General features: G+C 33.9%; 2 protein-coding genes and 1 long non-coding RNA gene across 9 annotated transcripts in view; 1 reads left to right on the forward strand and 2 right to left on the reverse strand.

The window, feature by feature from the left end:
- The window catches only part of LOC127855998 (serine/threonine-protein phosphatase 6 regulatory ankyrin repeat subunit A-like), a 282,105-nt gene that overhangs the window by 59,778 nt on the left and 200,441 nt on the right, over window positions 1-21,886 (reverse strand). The gene's annotated exons all lie outside the window — the stretch shown is intronic.
- The window catches only part of LOC127855999 (E3 ubiquitin-protein ligase TRIM33-like), a 193,066-nt gene that overhangs the window by 28,845 nt on the left and 142,335 nt on the right, over window positions 1-21,886 (forward strand). The gene's annotated exons all lie outside the window — the stretch shown is intronic.
- On the reverse strand, window positions 17,231-20,738 carry LOC127856004 (uncharacterized). Of its 3 annotated transcripts, none has more exons than XR_008037811.1 (2): window positions 20,406-20,738; window positions 17,231-20,101 (listed from the first exon to the last, which is right to left on the reverse strand). It is a non-coding gene; the product is annotated as an uncharacterized LOC127856004 (long non-coding RNA). The 3 variants fall into 3 exon arrangements; XR_008037813.1 differs by lacking the exon at window positions 20,406-20,738 and adding an exon at window positions 20,330-20,383; XR_008037812.1 differs by lacking the exon at window positions 20,406-20,738 and adding an exon at window positions 20,254-20,307.

Here is a 21,886-nt window from a genome sequence, read left to right on the forward strand (position 1 = left end):
TCTCTTTCTAACACCATCAATGTAATTTGTGCGTCGTTGTGTGTCTTTGCTGGAGTATTTTATACATTTTGTTTTCAAAAATGTTTGATTTGCATTAACATATTATAATGATTTATTGTAACATATAATATAACGTATTAATAATGAGTATTATGTATGTCTGATGTCTGTGTGCGTCTTTGTGTGTCTTTGTGCGTCGTTGGGTGTCTTTGCTTGAGTATCTTACTCTTTTTTGCAAAAATTTTTGATTTATATTATTATATTATAATGATGTATTGTAATATATTATATAAAGTATGAATAATGAGTATTTTGTATGTCTGTGTGGGTCTGTGTGCGTCTTTGCGTGTCTTTGTATGTCTTAGCAGCAGATAGTAGGACCCCTAAAATAGTGGTAACAAAGTTTTTCTAAGATTTGAGCTGGTGAGTTGGTTTTTGGGGGTATCTGACCCAGATTTGAATTTGAACTAGGCCAATACAATGTAATTACTCTGAACAATTATCATCAGGATTGAGTGTATAAATGTGCCTTAAGAGTGGTAACAATATTTTTCTAGGCACGGAACGAATCATAAACGTAGATCTATTTCGGATTCAGTGCTTGTCATTGTATAATTGTGAACGTCAATAGGAATAAAATAATTTGCTACGGCAGGATTTCTATTTCGTAAATCGGGTTTTTGGTTTGCTTTTCGATACACACGCTATAAAAAGTGATTTAAAATACATTTCGATAATAGGGATGGAAAAACAGAAAATGGATTTCGACAAAGGGATGGAAAAACAGAAAATGAATGTGTAGTAAATTTATTGTTATAAGCAATTGATTAAAGTTGTCTTTAAGGTAAATACAATTTAGTTTTTGAATTGCTGCTGCATTTTTTTCATTTTTTACCAAGAAAAATGTCACTTTCTCGATTCGTTTTTTTATATTTCTTCTCATATTTCCAATAGGAAAGTATTGAAAGGAACAGTTTAAAGTGGAACTATTTTTTACAATTGGTAGTAATTCGGTCGTCTGGAATGTTGTGTACATGTAGGAGGCTCGACAAGAATGCATGTAATTATATTGTAATGTCAATTTAACATTTGTCTTTGATATAATGTGTCAACGGCATGAAGCAGGATAAATAGAAAACATGGTTGGTGCCGAGATGGGAAAAGTTTATCCGGTGAGGCTTAGAAAAAGAAAACCAACCATGTATTCTCTATATACATGTATTTCCTTTAAAGGTGTAAGTAAAATGTTATTTTATGATATGTGTCCTTTTGTTCTGAAATACAGTGTTATTATATTCATGTTGAAAATAACATTCACATTCTTAATAAAAAAATGTACAGCGAAATATTTGCTATTAAAAACATTTGTTTTCATAGAAAGTCAATTATATCAAATAATAGAATTCAAAATCAATTGCATATCTTGGAATATTTTTTTAAATAATAACAAGATATGTGTTTGTCACAAACACTATGTTCCCTTTAGCGCCGCTTTGAAGCTATATATTTGACCTTTGACCTTGAAGGATGACCTTGACCTTTCACCACTCAAAATGTGCAGCTCCCTGAGATACACATGCATGCCAAATATCAAGTTGCTATCTTCAATAAAGCAAAAGTTATTGCAAATGTTAAAGTTAGGGCAAACAAACAAACAAACCAGGGCCCTCGTGTTGGCTTCCCCCATGAAAAAAGTATACTTTTTCCCCCTTTTCAGCTACAAATTCCCCCTCCAAAATTTTTTTTTACATTTTTAACCTAAAATATAGCAGTTTTTGGTGTTGAATGGTTGGTGAAAAGATCTTAAATTCCCATTTTCGACCAAAACGATGCGAAATAACCTCCTCTAAGGGATCCGGCCCAAATTCCCAAAAGAGTAGCAAGGGCCCTGCAATACAATATAGTCTAATATGGGTGTCAAAAATATTCAGTTATAAAAAAACAAATGAATATAGTGCAAACATGTACAAAACTAAAAAAGTTTGTAATGAGAGACTAAGTAAAAAAAATCCCCCATCAAAGGTAATCGGCGGAAAAATTCCCCCTCTTGAGGGATGTGGGTGACTTCCCCTGGCGGCAAGAGAGGTCCCTGCAAACAAACACACAAACAAACCAACAGACAGGGCCAAAACAATATGTCCCCCACTATAGTGGTGGGGGATATAAAAATTTCAGTGAGTTCCTTTTTTGCAGGAAATGCAGCCATGTGGTTCTTATAGCTGATAGAGTGCAAGACCTCCATCAAAAAGGAAACTTCAAACAGTTGTAAGAAACAATTGATACACAATACCAGCAGTTGATACGTAAGAAAGATGACTTAGAGGAACATATGAAGTCTATTGAGAGATCGTACAAGATCATTCTGGAAGAAATCAATGCTTTAAGGAAGACAATTAATGATTTTTTGGATCAGCTGGAAAAGAGTACCAAGAAGGATTTGGACACATTACTGGAAAACACAAGAACATCAATTCAAACTGACATAGAAAACTGCACTGAGTCCATCAAAAATATTACATGTTTAAAAGAAGATTGGATGAGAATAAAAGAAAAAAGTGAATCACTGAATTGTATCAAGTATAGTAAATGTCTTGTCAATTCCATCAAGGTAGAAGCAGTTTTACAAGAAATGACAAAAATGAATGAGATGAAACTCATCTTTCGACCTGATACAACTATCCAACAAAACCTGTCCTTTCTCTCAGGATTGGGAGAACTATTGGGCTCAGAGAAAAAAATACAACCTGCTCAAAGGATTACACAGAACCTAGTTACCAAACAGAATAAATCTGCAGCATTCAGCCAGTCTGACCCCGAAAAACAAACAACTTCAAGATTAAAGGAAAAATTTTCCATTCCAGACCCCAGTTCATCTAGGAAGTACACACCAGGAAACCAAACAAGTGATCTGACCAAGTCAGGCCAGGTGTCTGATCCAGTATCAAGTTCATCTTATCAGCTGGTCAAGGGATATCAACCAGGTGCTGTAAGTAAGTCTGATCAAATCATAAAAGTGAAGAGTAGTAAAATGTACACTGTGCAGATTAAGGATGACAATGACACATGCAAGATAACTGGTATCTGTGAGACAACTTCTGGAGAACTCCTCTTCACAGATCAGAACAACTATAAAGTGAAGCTCCTGGATCAGACCCACAAGGATGTGGCCCACTATGACTTCCCTGTTGCACTATGGTGCATGTGCAGCATTGACTCCAGCCTGGTGGCTGTTACTGTGGTGAACAATCAGGTCCATTTTATCAGAGTGACCACTGGCCAGTTAATAAAGGACAGGGTAATAACGCTCCAACATGAATGCTGGGGTATTGCCCATTATCATTGTAACCTGTACATTACAGATGGTAGTGTTCTGTATCTTTATACTGTGGATTGAAGACTTGTGAGGGATATGTATAAGGATACATCAGGTTACAATAGAGGTAAGAACTATTCCTAGCATTATTCTAATGTTCATAACTTTTAGGACCCATGTTTCTACTGTCATTGAAGTCAATAAGTTATAAGCTACATATATCAGTTATCTTATCAAACAAAGTTATTTTTGTAAATATTAAGCTGCACATTATTTACCAAATACAAAATTGTACTTTTTATGCATATTGACACAGGCAGATGACTTGAGAATGAAGAATTTTAGGTTATTAGACGATTCACTGTAAAATACGGAGATTTATTTGGACGAGCACACAGTTTGACGTCATATTGGACGAGCCGTTAGACAGTTAAAACGTCTAATAAGCTTTTTTATTCTATATCCTGTTCTTCAGCTCTTTGTTTCATTTTAATTTTGATTTTAAAATGCTTTAATTGCATCTATGCTATTTTCAAGACAAGAGCCCGTGTGAGTCGATTATAGTACATTCGGATACTTTTTCTCGGTCACGGCTTTTATCGTTATAAAACAATTGCTTAGTGCACTTGTATTCAACTGTCCAATATGGAAAAAATACAGACTTTTTGGATCCAATACGGGAATATATTGGACGGTCACGTGGTACATATGAAGAATGCCGATTTGATGAATTTATTGGATAGAGAATAAAGTATTGTTATCATCAGGAGTTAACAACTTTATATTGAAGTTAGACAATGATGTCTTTAAGAACTATTTCCAAACTAAATAAAGAACCACAATATATCACATTATCGATACAACTGGTCTTTATAGTTGATATTTACTGTACTTTATGTTAAAAGCATTCGTGTATGTCTATTTATTCATGTATATTAATGGTGTTAAGTTTTTTGTATGCACTAAGTTCTACAATACATTTTATAAATTTATTATGTAACAAGAACATCAGACTTACAACTTTTTATATCATGATTTTCGTTTCAATATCTACACACCATACCACAGTTCTCTCCTGTGCAGTGAATCCAGATGTAGACATGATATATGTGGTCAACTACAGCAGGTGCTTGCTGGTCACACTTTCCAGGGATGGCACAGTGATCTCCGACCTTTCTGTACCTGCAAAACCTACAGGCCTACATGTGAGAGAATCAGGACAAGTTCTGCTGTGTGGATACTCTACAGACAAAATCTTCCAGGTGGACCGAGATGGGAGACAAATACTGGCAGAGATGGTCACACAGAATGATGGTGTGACTCACCCTATATCTATCTACTACAGCAAGCACACAGGATCACTCATTGTAGGAATGTGGGACATTAATGACATCATAGTGTTTAAGGCACTGTTGGAGTAGGAGGATGTTCATTATAATAATTTAATTATAAACTCGCATAAACATCGTCATGTAATAAGTGTTACAGTTTTGTATACATGGTTTTAAAGCCAGTGGCTGTTGGAATAGGACATATTGGTTTTTCTCTGTATGAAACTATTGCACATTTTCAACGAAACCAGTCTTTAACAAGCCTGTATCAATATGAACTATAATTAAACTATGCTCATATATTAACAGCAAAAAATAATTGATTAGTTCAATTGAAACTAGTTTTAGAAGGATTGTTCGAACATATTAGAATAGTCTATTCACAAGATTATGTTTATGAGTCCAAGTGTATTTATTGCTGAAAAAACTATATTCTTGTATTGTTCATGACATGCATTTCAAATACCGTTATTAATATTTTAATGAATACATTGTCTGAGTCATTATATAAACTATCAGTCAAATTCATATTTATGTGAATATGATATCATAAAATTATCATTTTACAAACCGCACATTATAGCAAACTAATTTGAACACTGGCACCAGTACTGTAAGAATACAATGATTAAAATCCAAGCATATGTGGCACAGGCATTGTACACATCGTATGTTTATACACAAATCGACTTTTTTAGCTCATCTGATTGCTCAGGTGAGCTTTTGTGACCGGTCTTTGTCCGTCGTCTGTCCGTTCGTCCGTCCGTCCACATTTGTTCGTAAACACTCTAGAGGCCACATCTATTGTCCGATCTTCATGAAACTTCACTGGGGGCTGACGAGGTCAAAGCGTAGTCCGTTTCGCTACGACGTCGGGTATATGTTTTACTACGAAAATATTGTTTAAATACACATGACATCGAGAACGGATTAGTCGAAAATTTTGTTTAAAACATGTAAGATTATGCTTTTCTAATAACAAAACTTTGAATTTAAGCATAATGACATTTCATAGGTCTGTAACATCAAATTATAGTCCACGATGTGTGTGGTTTATGCGGTTGAACATGAAATATACCGCTGATCTATCAAGCCGAAGTCAAGTTTCACTTTAAAAAATGCAATTAAGGTTTACACCTGTGTTTAATTGACACAATTTGACAATTTCCATATTGATCTATGTATCGTTAAGCCAATGGTGTGTTTAGAAATGTGTAGGGTGACTCAGTTATCAGAAATAAAGGCTAAATATTATTATTAGGCATGATCATGTCTCTGACAGTATACGTATATGCCTCGCTAAGACAACGCTTTAGCGTGTATGCGTTTCTCAAAGAAGACGTATTGGTTATCTCTCGAAGGCAAAATAAAGAAAAGTTTTTTTGATACAGAGTCATGGAGTGGCTGGATGTTTCCTTTGAGGAAGAGGTAGTAACAACGGCACAACATGATCTGAAGCGCACAGTCGACATGGTAATGCACATTATTATGATATAATTAAATTCACGACTAGGCCAAAGGAAAAATTGAAAATCCAAATTTAAGATGACAGTTGAGAGTCAAGAACCTAATTTCGTCGGTCTCAATCAAAATGACGCATCTTCACCTCGTGACAATCCCTTATACGTTCATTTAGATAGAGACCGACGATAGGTTTTCAGCATACGGTACTCTTTATCAAATAACATTCGATTCTCGTTATCCAAACTCGCTTATCTCGAAACTCCGCTTATGTCAAATTTTGCAATAACTGCATGTGATATATCCTAAAATGGATACAGAAACTTCGTTGAGCAACGTATACATTATATTTGTACTTCGTTGCACAACCAATACATACTCTGTGCGAAACCTATACATAAAGCGACTTGCAATTTCCTTCGAAACAAAGCATTTGAATAATTAAAATACATGTTCGTATCCTGTTTTGTACTTTAAAATGTGTAATGTACACTGAATAAACGTAAAATGTAGTTTTATTTGATTTAAGTTACCGTAATTAGCTATTTTAACAGAATAACCACCTTATGCATTGCTTCAAATAAAAATATTTCGATTTTAGCTCAAAATAAACCTGAAGGTTGCAACTACGCGCATTTGTTATTGAAAATAAGTACCTACCATTACTGGATGTTCCCTTCTCTAATCCATAAACACCAGAAAAGATAAACCTCGCCTGATTAAATAGTGTATTTACACAATGTTTTCGTAGTAAAACATATACCCGACGTCGTAGCGAAACGGACTACGTTTTGACCTCGTCAGCCCCCAGTGAACTTGGTCCCAATAAAATCTCGGTCGAGTTCGAAACTGGGTCGTGCCGGGTCAAAAACTAGGTCACTAGGTTAAAAAAAAAACTTGTAAACACTGTAGAAGTCACATTTTTTTGCCCAATCTTCATGTTACTTTGTCAAAATGTTTTTCTTATTGATATGTTGGTTGAGTTCAAAAGTGGTTCCGGTCCCTTGAAAAACATGGTCGCCAGTGGGCGGGGCAGTTTTCCTTATTTGGCTATAGAGAAACCTTGTAAACACTCTAGAAGTCACAATTTTCGCCCAATCATCATGAAAGTTGGACAAAACATTGGTTTTATTGATATCTCGGACGAGTTCGAAAATGAACCAGATCGGTGAAAAAACATGACCGCCAGTTGGCGGGGCATTTTTCTCTATATGTATAAAGTGAAAACATGTGAACACTCTAGAAGTCACATGTTGGCCCAATTTCCATGAAATTTGGTCAGAACATTTGTTTCCTTGATATGAGAGTTGAGTTCGAAAATGGTTCTGGTCAGTTGAAAAACATGGCTGCCAGGGGGGGGGGTCCTTACTTGGCTATAGAGAAACCTTGTAAACACTCTAGAAGTCACAATTTTTTGCCCAATCATCATGGAAATGTGTCAAATATTGGTTTTATTGATATCTTAGACGAGTTCGGAAAATGGTCCAGATCGGTGAAAAACCATGGCCGCAACTGGGCGGGGCATTTTTCTATATATGTATATTGTGAAAACATGTGAACACTCTAGACGTCACATGTTTGGCCCAAATTTCATGAAATTTGGTCAGAACATTTGTTTCCGTGATATGAGAGTTGAGTTCGAAAATGGATCCGGTCAGTTAAATAACATGGCTGCCGGGGGGGGGGGCAGTTTTCCTTATTTGGTTATAGAGAAATCTTGTAAACACTCTTGAAGTCACAATTTTCGCCCAATCATCATGAAAGTTGGTCAAAACATTGGTTTTATTGATATCTCGGACGAGTTCGAAAATGGTCCAGATCGGTGATAAAACATGGCCGCAAGTTGGCGGGCAATTTTTCTCTATATGTATATAGTGAAAACATGTTAACACTCTAGAAGTCACATTTTTGCCCAATTTTCATGAATATATATATAAAGGGAACATGAACAATTTTCCACTGTTACCTTGATCTTTAAACATGTCAGTTGTATGTGGCAAGTTATCCTGATATCATCTCAATTTGTGCCCATAACGTTTGAAAACCCATCATGCACCAAAATGTTAAGGGATAGATCCGATAGAGACTTATAAGATCTTTAACCTTATCCATAAGAGGAATATGAGAAAAAATGTGATTGTGACCTAAACCTTAAAAAAACGTCACATGGTATGATGGTCATTTGCGCTAATTTATTTTTAAAGTCCCATACTGCACGACATAGTTAATGACCAGTCAGAAACATGTACTTTTACTACATTCGCATAACGAATATGCACAAACTCTAAGTACCTATGGTGACCTTTACCTTTAAGATCCTAAACTGAACGACACAGTTATCTGCCGTGCACCATCATACATTTTTTATACCGATAAAGTTCAACCAAGGATCATTTTATGCTTTACAGATATTCCTTGAAATTATCTGTATATTGTTAAAGACCATCTCACATGGATATTTTGGGAAGAATATGTGGGAGAAGATATGCAAAATGCTGACAATATTAACAACATTTGACCACAGTAAATGATGACAAGTGACTGACCACAACTGCTCAACGTTGAGCACTTTTAGTTCAAGCATACCAAATATACTGAAATCTGTATTAATACTTAAAACTTTTACCTCTGAATAATGATAGTGATACTTGTTTCTTCAGTGCTCAAGAAAGATTTTGAAAACGACAGAATGCTTCTGTGTCAAAATTAAATCATAGACAGTCATATTACCCCTGAGGCATTTTTCAATATAGCAGTAATGCATATGTAAATATTTCATATTAAACGCATTTTCTTTAAAACTTTTGTTCTATCATTAACAATAATTGTAAAATTGTTATTAATTTGCAATTGAAATTTAAATAAACTTTTACCCTTGTATAATAATGTGATTATATTAAAGAGCATAGCTGGGTTCCATGGGGGCAGGGTGTGACATAGGGCAGGAAAAGTGCTGCGACCCATCCATTTGGGCGTAGCTTCGAAACTTTAGTAAAATAAGGTCACTTCCAACAGCCTTGCTGTTGAGCTAGCTCTTTACCGACGCGGTTAGATAGTCTGACTACCACTCTAAAGTTCACGGGTTCAATGCCCCGCTGAAGCTCAAGAATTTTCTCTTTAATGGTAACGATTCGAACGATTCAGAAAGTGGGTCTGAACTGTTAAATGGTTTTTGGGTGGGCCATGCAGGTGCAAGACATGCTGTTGCGTGTTTCTGGGCCTTGAAACATTAAAACGGAGAGAAGTGTAGAGAAATAAGGTCACTTACAACAGCCTTGCTGTTAAGCTAGCTCTTTAGCGACGCGACAAGAGTGTCTGACTACCTCTCTAGAGGTCGCAGGTTCAATCCCCGTTGTAGCTTAGGAGTGTTCACTTTAAACCCAAAAAGCTTGATGGTTCGATAGCAGTATAATAAAGGTCCCATAATACAGATTCTCGTATCAAATACATCAAATATTTCCTTTGAACACATTTATTACGAATTCCAACATACCCCTTTATGTAATGCACTGCGTCCATGTATATCTCGTAATTGTATGCACTGGTTTTGGTGTGTACATACCTGGTGATTTGTCAAAACCCAATGTAAAATGTGTTATAGACAGAAATTGTTGTACATATTTTTTAAGTAGATCCTAGTGTCAATTAGTATAGATGTTTTTAAGTGAATTTTGTTTGTTTTGATGACTCTTTCTGGAAAACCTAATTTTACCTTTATCATGATAGGAAACGTGAATTATTTTATTTTTTTATCATGTTCAAATTTAAAGGAAGAATAACAGCACACAAAAATGTGATGAGTTCATGAAAGAATGCAATTTAATCTTACATAAATGGGATTATTTGATATAAAGGATTGGAAGTGGCAGAGTGTTTATAAACGCACAAACTGTGTATTGGTGGCAAAAGTGTATTCAGTCATTGTATTTGGTTATCTCTTTAAATGTTTAAAACAAAATAAAAAAGTAAAATTGAATAGTTCGGTGATTAGTTTTTTTATTTGTATTCATTTTCATATAGCAAAAGGTTAATCGTTTTTGCAGCATTTTATCATGTTGTAAATTATAACAAAAATGATTATTGCTGGGGTTCTTTTCATAGTTGTGTACATAATATTTTTACGAGTAAATGAATTTATTTAATTGAGTTGGGTGGAAAATGAATGTGGAGTAATTTTACAATTTATTAGGTCGTTTGTTTCTTTACTTCTAAAGCAAATGCGTCTAATGGTGCCCATTTATTTGATTAATTACACCATCTTAAAATTTGTGTTCATGTTTTTGACAATTGATACAGTCAAAATGTAGAAATAGTGAAAACGAGCAAATGCAAATTATTGATAACGTGTTGCACACATGTTTTGATAGATATACGTATGAGAACAAAGTTTATGATGTATTATTCAGTTTTAGCCAAAATGCTCCACGATTTGATGCCACTCTTGTCTGATTTCAGTGAGCCTTTTTCTTGAATTTCACGGTCCATTCTGAACTTTTTGCAACGATGCTTGAAATTCTTACAAAGAGGTGGGTTCAGCATAAAGTTGACTGTTATTATTCACTTATCCGAGGTTTAAATTCTGTTTTTTAACAAGAAGGAAACCTGGTTTTTTTCATTTCAGCTTAATTATTTTATAGTGTGAGTGGAATTGTCATTTACTTTTTTAAATTTTGATTTACATGTTGCATTTGTTGGATAAGTGATCAACTTTTTTGTGTTTTTTTTGTTTGCAAGTTACACTTGATGTGACAATGTCTATGTTAAATATGCAGACTTACGGAAACTTAATCAGGAAAAGGCATATTGTACCCAAAGAGAAAATAAAGAAAAGCGTGAAAAGTGATCAACAAATGAAAGTTTTGCAAAAAAAAGCAGGATAACTATGACTTTCAAAAGTGTATTGTCAAGAGTTTTGTTCAGACCTAACTTTCGCATTTAAAAAATGGTGCTCTTTTGTATTTTCAGAGTTCTTGGCTTTTTTCTTCGCAAGTTTATTTTCATATTTCTTGTGTTCATTCTTTTGTCAGCAAAAGCAAAGTTCAGTGTGAATGTGAGAATGTGTCAGTGTCGGTTTTGGTCATTATAGCATGTTCAATTTGCAATTGTGCCAGTTTTTACAAGAAATGACAGAGAAACTGTTGTAACTGAGGTCAATACACACACAAAATAATCAAATCAAAATCAAATTGAAACACCGATTTGTTCTGTATGATTTCTTGTCTATATATTTAAAAGATTACTTTTTATCAACTGAATTTGCAATACATGGATAGTAGTATTTCATATAAATATATTTATATCTACCAAGATATTAAACAGCCAAGAGTATTTATTCCACGACGAATGTTACTCAGGCACACCAGTTTCTTGTGTCATTCTTAATAATGTTTCATGATTTTGGTATTGTTTTGGCGTTGAAAGCTATATATTAATCAAGTACCCACATGTTATTATGTGTGATAAGAAGTGGTTTGCACTTGATTTGCTGAAAGCATTTTTCCATCTGGGTTTAGTGTTGAATATAATAGCCACTTTTATGTACATAGGTTTGTTAAGTTTTACAAATCTAATAGTTTTTATTGAAAGTAGTTATGTATATGTTTTTAATTTGTAATTTTAAATATATATTTTATCTATTTTTTGCCTTTAGTGTTTTTTAATTTATATCCTAATTTATATTTTTATTATTAATATATATAGTTCAAAGAGTGTACTGTACATTATTTAAACATATTTATTGGCAGAAAACAGATGGTAAAATGCTTTCTCGCAATTCTAAGTTCGAATTGCTTTTTCTAATCTGTATAGGAAAGGCGTATGTGTAACCCACATACATTGTAGCTGAGCATTTACAATATTTTGCTTTTTTCAATATTAATTTCTGAACCAGGTGCTATTGAGTATAATCAATGTTAGATTTAGGTTTTTAACGGACACTACAACCCATGTAACCTTATTAGCGTATATCGTGTACTTTGTACAAAGTTTGAACAAAGAACAAGCTGTGATATGGATCATTTAGAAAGAAAAGGCAATTTTTTTCATTCAAAATACTCAGTTTTTCCCCTCAGTAAAACCTCACTTTCTGTTTTTTTTTACACCTTCCTGGAACCGTTGTAGACGCATACCATACATTACTCATCACCTTTTGTGTATCGTGTGCAACACCCCTTCCTGGAATGTGTCTGCCTTTGGTACCAGTTGGGCAAATCTGCATCATCTGAACAGGCCGATAGTCCTCAGACTTTGAACTGATTCTTCAGGTTTTAAACTTAAGACTCCAGATTTTGAACTTAACTTTTCAGTGTCAAGTCTTGTTGTCATGTTTATTTTGTTTTCAGATTGTGATCTTTGGTCTTCACAGATGTAAGGCCAGTAAAAGTATGCCTAAGCACAATTTTGTCTTGAAACAAATCGGCATATAAAGTAAAGTTGTTTTTTTTCCTTTACCTTGTTCGAATTCAATTATCCCTGAAAATGGTGCGATGACTTAACTAAATAATTAAACTAAATAACTCTTTTGAAATCCATTTCCGATTTTGTAGAAGCTCATAGATTCTCTGGAACTGTGTTATGCATTTTATCAGGAGTGGAAACACCTGCAAAATCAAACTGCGTTCGTAATTTGCATATTTTATAAACATTATGCACGATATTGTACTGCTGAGGCCTGTAGATCAATAGTATTGTCTTCCAATAATAAACAGCAATACTTTTTAACTGTCTTCTGATACGTAACTGTTTTCTTTATATTTTTACCACTGAATTATTGGATTGCTATACAGAATTGTTATTTCTTGTTACAGCTGTACTTGTTTTGGATACATGTCTGTTTAGAAATGTTTTAACTAATTACAACCATTTAAACTTACATAAGTCTATTGTGCTTTGAAAATCTGTAAGGTCGCAGTTTTACTAAAATATAAAAGTTGATATGGTATTCCAAAGGTAGACATTGCCAATGTAATCACTGTATATGTACTGTTTGTAGCTTACATTATTGGAATATAAACTTTTAAGAAACCTTAAAAGAATAATTTTTTTTAATTTAGATTTTATCCAAGGACATTTTCCTTCCCTGTAACCATTTTACATATGATGCATTCTTTTAATATGCATTTGTACTTTTTGACGATTTTTTGTGTGTAAATATTGTCATTTTTTATTACCTTAGCAACCAATCTACCTGACACAATTTCTTCTGTTTTCCAGATTTTTTGTTTGTGCAATACCATAATAGTTATATACAAGAACAAGTTTGAGGTACTTATAATGACGTAATCTAATATCAAAATGACCTGGTATCTTGGTTTTAATGGTTTCAAACACATTGTTCAGTTTTTTCGTTCCCTAATGAAAAATATTGATAAGACTGATTTTAAATGGCCCAATATGTGTGTACAGAACAGTGGTGGTTCAACAATAAATTGTTGCCGTTGAAGAATGCCTTAAAACTTAAAAAAAATATATACTGTTCTACTATTAACTTGTTTTAAGTGTTTATGTTATTGCTGTCTTCTATGGACTTGTATAAGACAGAGGTTACGGATGTCAAATGGTGTTTATTTGACATTTTCTGCTTATATTTAGACATGTTGAATGTGTATGAGAGAGTTTGTACAAATGTATTTTCATCAAGGAACCTTTTTGTCATTGGAATTGTAATTGTGAACATCATTCTGGAGTAAATGAATTGCTGAAATTATCTTGGTTTTCTGGTTGTATTTTGCCCTTCACTTTTTAGTTTTGAACATTTTGTTACGTCATTCAACATGATACCCATGATTGTTCAGGACTGACTGACTGTTCATGACTGACTGTTTATAACTGAGTCGGAGTGTGTCAATTGTCCCAAGTTTGAAATCTGGAAAATTTAGCCGAGAGTCTGAGGCTGTAGGTCCCCAACGGGTAGCAAGGGCAGACCCCGCCCCCCTCTACGAGATCTAGCTTATTAATCTTTTCTAAAGTCTATGTTGCAATTTCTGGTGAGTACAAAGCAAACTATAATAAACCAGACCTTCCGTAACAATGCATGTGTACTTGTCATTTTATATTGATGTTATAAAGAACGTCAAAAATAAATTAAAATCAACGAAAAAATACTGTATCCAAAAGACTATCCGAAAGCATATCAAGATACGTCTTTTGCACATAAAATAAAATATGCATATCGTTTGACTTCAAAAAACGATAACCAGTAGCCGAGCAAATACGCAAGCATTATATAATTTGGTTAACATAATGTTTTACAATATTATATTGCAGTCAGTGCTTTACGTAGGTAATCAATTAAACTTTAAAGCTTGCGGACATTTGTAACATTTCGTAGAATTGTAAGATTTTCGGAAAGTAGATGAGAGGTTTCGTCAATTACCGTTCATGTCCGGGGGTTGATCCAGAATGCAGAGGAAGCTTAGTTCTCAAATTATCGCTCACTCGAACGACTTTGCCCATACACAAACCACATACCCTTAAAAACTCATCGGATTTACATTGATCTCAAAATCGACCCTGGACGGCTCAAATCCGATTGTCCGGAATAATTCGGACTATTGACACGTCAGCTGACTGACTCTGTTTATAACTGTCTGTTCAGGATTGACTCTGTTCATGACTGACTGACTCTGTTCATGACTCTCTGACTGTTCATGACTGACTGACTGACTCTGTTCATGACTGACTTAAACTCTGTTAATGACTAACTGACTTTATTCATGACATACCGACTGTTAATGACTGACGGAAACATTCAAAGTAGTGATGTAAAATATGAAACCAGTCAAAAGTCATGGAGTTAAATATGTAACCGGTAAATAGTCATAAATTTTGAAAACTCAATAGTCATGACTCAAAATATGGAACTGGTCAATTGTAATGACATAAAATAAGAAATAGGTCAATAGGCATGACTCAAATTATGAAATCGGTCAAAAGTCATGATGTAAAATATTAAACCGGTCAATAGTCATAATGTAAAATATGAAACCGGCCCATAGTCATGACTTAAAATATGAAAATTGTCAAAAGTCATGCCGTAAAATATGAAACTGGTCAAATGGGCATGACACAAATTATAGAATTTGTAAATATTCAAGGCGTAAAATCATAAACCGGTCAATAATTATGACAAAATATTAAACCAGTCAATAGGCATGACACATTGCATAATTATTAAATAGTCATGATGTAAAATATGAAACTGGTCAATAGTCATGACATAAAATATGAAACAGGTCAATTGTCATGATTTGAATTTTGAAAACGGTCAGTAGTCATGATGCAATATATGAAACAGGTCAATTTTTATGATGTGAATTTTGAAAACGGTCAGTAGTCATGACACAAAATGTGAAACTGGTCAATAGTCATGCCATTAAATATGAAATCAGTTAATAGGCATTATGTAAAATATGGAACCGGTCAATAGTAATGACATAAAATCGGTCAATGAGCATGATGTAAAATATGAAACCAGTCAATAGGCATGACACAAATTATAATTGGTCAAGAGCCATGACGTTGAATAAGAAACAGGTCAATTGTCATGACGTAAAATATTAAACTGGTCAATAGTCATGATATTAAACCAGTCAATAGGCATGACGTCAAATATGGAAATGGTCAAAGGTCATGACATAAAAAAATTAATGGTCAATAGTCATGACGTAAAATATTAAACCAGTCAATAGTCATGACGTTAAATATGAAACCGGTCAATAGTCGTGGCGTAAAAATATTAAACCAGTCAAAAGGTATGAGATGAAATATGACCCTGGTCAATAGTCATGCCGTAAAAAATGAAACCGTTTAATAGTCATGATATTAAACCAGTGAATAGGCATGACATAAAATATGAACATGGTCCATAGTCATGACCTAAATTTTGAAAAGGATCAATGGTCATGGCTTAATTGATGAAACCGATCAATAATATTGGCGTAATAGTATGAAACTGGTCAATAGTCATGACATATAATATTAAACCATTCTATAGGCATGACATAAAATATGACAAGGATCAAACAGGCATTACATAAACTTTAGAAACTGTCAACAGTCATGCCGTAAAATATGAAACCGGTCATTAGTCCTGAAACAAATAATATAATAAAATCATGGTCAAATATCATGACGTAAACAATAAAACCGGTCAAAAATCATGACATAAATTATGAAACCAGTCAAAAGTAATTACTAAAGATATGTTACCAGTCAATGAACATGACATAAACTAGGAAAACTGTCAATAGGCATGACATAAATTATGGAAACTGTCAATAGTCGGGACGTAAATATGAAAACCATCAATAGGCATGATGTAAATTTTGAAAACGGTCAATAGTCGTGACTCAATATATGCAACTGGTCAATAGTCATGACATAAAATACGTCAATAGCCATGACGTAACATATAAAATCGGTCAAGTCATGATGTAAAATATATACACTGGTCGATAGTCATGACATAAAATATGAAACCATTCAATAGGCATGACGTAAAATGTGATACCAGTCATATGCACGACATAAAATATGTTACCAGTGAATGGCCATTACGTAAAATATGAAATCAGTCAATGGGCATGATGTGAAAATATAAAAACTGGCCAATAGTCATCACATAAACTATGAAACCGATCAATAGGCATGATGTACAATATGAAACCGGTCAAAAGGCATGATGTGAAAATATAAAACAGGTCAAAAGTCATGGCGTAAAAATATTAAACCAGTCAAAGGACATGACATAAAATATGAAACCGGTCAATCATGATGACACAAACTATTTTTAAAAAAGGTTTAAAGGTTAAGTTTAGGAAATCATGTATGCCTCATCCAGTCCGTCTCATCCAGTCAGTCAATTATTGTCAGTCTGACCAGAAGATGAGACGTGACTGGCAATACACAATGATTTGACATTTCTGACTCGATTTGAAAGTCAAGCAAGTCCAAATGTCAAGTCAGTCTCTTGCGTCTGTCATGACCCATCAGTCCATATGTCATGTCCCATCAGTCCATATGTCCTGTCCCATCAGTCCATATGTCATGTCCCATCAGTCCATATGTCATGTCTCATAACTCTGTCATTTCTATTCAAGTTCAGTAAATTTAATTAACACTCATACAAGACATTCTATACTTTAATACATCTATTATAAACATACAATGACGGAAATTGTGAAAATTAAAAATCCATGTAACGTGTCAGCACAATTGTCAACATGCATTCCATATCAAAATACATATATTTATAGTAAAGCTGTGCTAACTCTTTAACATCTGATCATTTTTATCAAATTAACAGACTCACATGCAATGAACATGATTAACTTTAAAATATATTTCTTATTTAATAATTCTTTTATAACATTATACTTCAAGGTATTTCATCTGTGGCACAATGAAAATGTTCAAAATTTGTGAACAAATCCATAACCAACTGAAAACAAATGTCAATACCAAAAACAATAACCACTAAAAACTATTTAAGACGTACAAGGCATCTTTGGTGTTTTCACAAGGTTTTATCCTAGTTCACAAATACAATAGCATAACAACTGGTTTTACGTCAAATAACATCTTTTACCAGGTAATGTATTTTTTTGTTTATATTCTCTCCAAGTAATATTTATTTTTGAATGTACCAATTATGCACAAATTAAAGCAGAAAGTAAACAGTAAGCATAACATTATGACTGTTATTTTTGAGTTCATTTAAAGAAAGAGTACAGAATATTATTTCATAGATGGACAGGTGCAAAATATATTTGAGTAGGAAAACACTTTTAAGGTCTTATCATTATTGACAATGCATATTAATAATAGCGATTTTTATACAAAGTAATATGAGAAATACATGCATGGCAAAATCCTACTTCAACATGATCATACCCTGACGTAAGGCAGCAAACACTGAAATTGCCAAATAATAGACAACATGAATTACAAAAACACAGTTGTTCAAGGTATGCATTGTTTATTAAGTGTAGTTAAATCTAAAATATCAAGCAAGCATCTGTACCGTGAAAAAAACTATTTTGCGACTAAAAAGGTATCTTGTAATGAGAATTAACAACCTCCGCGCAGAATTTTGATTGAAACCAGCATAGCTGGATCAAATCCCTGCCGTTATAACCAACCACATGATGATAGCCCAGCAATATGGTACAATCATTTTCCCGTTATTTTTACTTTATGTAATTTCGGTCTTTTACGTTTTATTATGAACCAAAACTTATATACTATTTTCAAAATATTAAACAAAATGATACTACTTTTCATAACTACTTTTCATAACATACTAGTAAAACAAAAACAAAATCCTTCCAGATCTGGTAGGATTTTCTTGTGATGGCAAAGTCGATTGTATGCGACAGCATGGAACAACAACTCTGCATGGAGATCGGAGAATTAAATATAAATATAACTTTTTTTTTCAAATTTGCTTGTAATATGTCAATACATCTACACATAAATAATTGTAATGAGTGTAAATACTCCCAAAAAGTATCTTTTCAAAAAAGTAATGGTCATTTACATTTTGAACAAACATACCTCTGAACTGTATACTTGTAATCAATATACCGGTAAAGAACCCTATCAGCAAATGGAAATCTCCTAAAATACAGTTTGTTTATCATAATTAAATCATTACCCGTTTGATATTGCTGAGTATAGTCCTTTACAAACTTATTATATAGACAGGGTGGAATGTCATTAATATGGTAAAAGATAATAATGTCCAAAATTTAATTTTTAAAACAAACTTCAGAAAAAAAACTCACCAGATTTGTCCATGAAGATAATGAACTTTACGTTATGTTTTACAAAGCATCCTTAAGGTCATTATTTTCCAGGTTTTTTCTTTGAAATATGGATTTCCACTTTGCTTCTGAGTGGAAAAGGGCTATGACAAACACAAGGATTATGGCCCATACATGTTCTCTGACACACACACAGAAAATGCTTGTAGCTGATAATGGCTGTTTGTATTTGAATTTAGAATGAGTACATAATCATGACAGGATATCATATAATCAAAAGATTTATTAAGAAACTCAATACAAATTATAAATAACCAAGCATGGAATGTTCAATTAGAAAATGCTGCTAATTTTAATATCATGTCCACACCGGTCTATTATACAATGCAATCTTAGCCAACCTAACAATAGCCAACACAATATCAGTGAAAACACACATTGTATATGAGCCTTGCTCTGGGAAAACTGGGCTTTATGCATGACCATAAAGTGTCGTCCCAGATTAGCCTGCACAACCCGCACAGGCTAATCTGGGCAAAACTGTCCGCTTTCATGCAATTTTCTGTTTTTTAAGGAAATCTTTTCTTTAAGGGACCTTTCGACAGTATTTGCAAGTTTGAAAATGTGTCATAAAATGCTTTAAATTGATAAATGTAAACATCCAAACTAAAAGATTTCAGAATAAAAAATAAAATTAAATTAAAAAAAGAAAAAAGGAATCTACACCCGGGCTTGAACAACTGACCCTTGGAGTAAAAGTCTAGCGCTGAAACCACTCAGCCATCCATGCTTCATGTATTCCATTCCTAATAGAAGCAATCCTAGTAATGTCACAAAATATACTTATAACACTAGAACTTTCCAAATTATACAATCGTTTCCCGTTTGTAAATCTTTGCAATGTTTTGGTTTCTAATTGTCAAAAGATGCATATAATGGATATTTTAGAGCATGGTAAATGTTCAGTATTACAGTTTCCTAGTAAAAACATTAAACTACAAAACAAGGTAAATCTGAAAAAAAAATTATTTGTGTCAATGTATGATAACGTGAAAAGGTCTCTTTAAAGGAAATCAAGTTCAGGCAGAAAGCACCGTTCCTAATAAGCCTGCGCGGACTGCAAAACCTAACCTGGGACGACATATTACACACATACCTTCAGCCCTGTTATCCCATAGCTTGGCCAATGTCAGTTTGCACAAGAAATCTGGGACGACATATTACACACATACCTTCAGCCCTGTTTTCCCATAGCTTGGCCAATGTCAGTTTGCACAAGAAATCTGGGAGGACACATTACACACATACCATCAGCCCTGATTTCCCATAGCTTGGCCAATGTCAGTTTGCACAAGAAATCTGGGAGGACACATTACACACATACCATCAGCCCTGTTTTCCCATAGCTTGGCCAATGTCAGTTTGCACAAGAAATCTGGGAGGACACATTACACACATACCATCAGCCCTGTTTTCCCATAGCTTGGCCAATGTCAGTTTGCACAAGAAATCTGGGAGGACACATTACACACATACCATCAGCCCTGTTTTCCCATAGCTTGGCCAATGTCAGTTTGCACAAGAAATAAACATTCAACTGTTAAGGTATGTTTCTCTTTGGCTTGTTAGCATTATCAGTGGCTAAACCCAGAAGATGCATACACTATTTAAAACCTGTATGAGTTTCAGCACTTTTGATTGGTCAATTGAGTTTTTCCTTAATGAAATAAGGATTTTCTTTCCCCCGACCCCACAAACATGATGCCGCCATCTTGAAAAGAAAAAAATGGAGATCTAAAAATTGTAAAATGTTCCAGGGTTGAAACAAAGTATGCAAAACAGATCATGACTTTTGGTAAACAATAATGTTAACAGTCCAATATTTTAGAATGAACAAAATACAGCAGACTTTGGACGTAACTTTTAAAAGAGCCTCTTGTTCATAGTTCCAACTCACACAAGAGCTATAAGTATAGTGCATGAATTAATAAACATGTGAATTTAAAAAAAAGTCCACTTTGAAAAACTAACTTTTTAATAATATCCCTTCAGTTTTTAAATTGAAAAGAACTTTACTAAAGAAAACACAGCTATTAAGTTATCAAATACCAGAGTTCCGTGGTCGGAGACATATGTCCCCCCCCCCCAAACAGGGCATTGAACTAGTGACCCCAATTTCAATAAGGGTCATCTACTGTCCAAGGCGAATGCACATGTGAATCAGTCAATTTGTTGACGAGTTATTGATTGGAAACGATTTTCACACTTATTGTGACAATTACATTGACCTTTGACCTAGTGAACCCAATTTCAATAGGGGCCATCTACTGTCCAAGGCTAATGCTTATGTAAAGTATCAAGCCAATTGGTCAATTCTTTGACGAGTTATTGATCGAAAATGATTTTCACACTTATTGTGACAGTGACCTTTACCTTTGACCTAGTGACCCCGATTTCAACATGGGTCATCTACTGTCCAAGGCCAATGAATATGTGAAGTTTCAAGCCAATCGGTCAATCCATTGACGAGTTATTGATCGGAAATGAACTGGTCTACCGACAGACCGACAGACAGACAGACAGGGGAGGGGGCCTAAAAATAAGAAGATAAGATTTTGTTATACTCAACTAGTTGTCAGCTTAAATGTTCTCTACTTGGTGTAATAACGGTAAGTATTTAGATCACAAATAATTTGCTTCTAAGAGTTTGAAATCTGTTTAGGTTCTCGCTATGTAAAAACACAACAAAATTTAATAAAATGCAAACTAATTTTCCACAGCATTTGGAAACAGATGGCATATACGGTATTCAAGACAAGGGGACATAGTTAGAAAAAAAATCCTATCTATTATTTAACAATTGAACTATATGAAACAAACTGTTATTAAAATCTCTAAATTCCTCTAACATGTTATATAGAAAATTTAGTAACAAATAACACATATAATAGAACAAAAATATTTCATGTTATATATTTTTTTCTTAACGTAATGCCAAGACATTCATTTATGTACAT

The sequence above is a fragment of the Dreissena polymorpha genome, chromosome 13 (assembly GCF_020536995.1).
Source record: "Dreissena polymorpha isolate Duluth1 chromosome 13, UMN_Dpol_1.0, whole genome shotgun sequence".
Taxonomy (NCBI): Eukaryota; Metazoa; Mollusca; class Bivalvia; order Myida; family Dreissenidae; genus Dreissena; species Dreissena polymorpha.